The sequence below is a fragment of the Nothoprocta perdicaria genome, unplaced genomic scaffold, assembly GCF_003342845.1.
Source record: "Nothoprocta perdicaria isolate Ctin4 unplaced genomic scaffold, notPer1 scaffold_110, whole genome shotgun sequence".
In the NCBI taxonomy this organism is placed as follows: Eukaryota; Metazoa; Chordata; class Aves; order Tinamiformes; family Tinamidae; genus Nothoprocta; species Nothoprocta perdicaria.
The window spans coordinates 1,179,902-1,181,051 of NW_020454206.1; positions in this window are offsets into that span (position 1 = coordinate 1,179,902).

Genomic DNA, 1,150 nt, shown 5'->3' on the forward strand with positions numbered 1-1,150 from the left:
CCGGGCCCGCGGGGACACAGCTCCCCGCGCCCGCAGAGCTCGCGGCCCCGGCGGGCCCGGCCGAGCTGGAACCGCCGCCGCGGAGAGGGAGGGGCCGCAGCCGCCGCCGCCAGCGCCGCCGCCGCGCGCCCCGGGCGGCCTGCGCGCCTACCAAGCCTTTGTGACATCCCCGCCGGGCGGGCGGCGCCGGGCCAATGAGGCGGCTGTTCTCATGCTGCCCGCCCAATCAGCGCTCGCGGAGGGCGGGGCTCCCGCAAGGCAGCAGGGGAGGGTGTCCCGCGGGCCACAGCGCGTTGGTGCCGCTTGTTGTGGTCGTTAAGGGGCGGGGGGTGGAGGGGAGGAGAGCGCACGCGCGGAAGGACCCGGATGCGGCGCCTTGTGCGACAGTCACGTGGTGACACCAGGCGCGGTGTCTCCTGGGACATGTAGTGTAGGCGGGGTGAGGCTCATGGCTGCCATGTCTGAAGAGATGGGGGTGGAAGAGAGGAAGGGCACGGGGATGGCGCGCAGCAGCCCCGCACAGGAGGCGAATAGGCAAAAGCCTGGAGGCAGCTTTAATGGGAGCCAGATATCTATAAAACACCTTCTCCAGTTTCTAGGAACAGCTATACACACAAAACAAACACACACAAAAACAAAGAAACAAAAACCCCACCAAACTCATACACTTGTCGTTCTGAAACACGTTATCCTAAATCCTCAGCAAGGAAGGACACTAGGAAAAGCAGAAGCGACTCGGCCTGGCAGGACAAGGCAAGGCTGGCTGTGAGCCAAAGCTGCCCTTGATGATGTAGCCCCAGCTCGACAAAAAGCACTAGAAATGGCAGCAAAACTATCCTCTCARAGAAAAATGAGCAGCCCTCTCTTCCCTGTGGAGTGCATTTCCCTTCTCACTGCAGAAGTACATAAGGCTTGCTAGGGTGTATGAAGAATGCTGCGGGTACTAAAGTGTCATAGCTATGAGTTTCGAGCTATGCCAATACATACCAGAGTTCGTTAAAAGCAAAATAAGAGTTTCTCCTACTCTTTAAAAGCTTCTATAGAATCTCCTTAAGCAGGATTCAAACAGGGRCACAGAATGAACAACCTGCCAAAACCTGGCAGCTCACAACAAGAAATACTGCTCCAAGTTGAGTCAACATCAGTATTT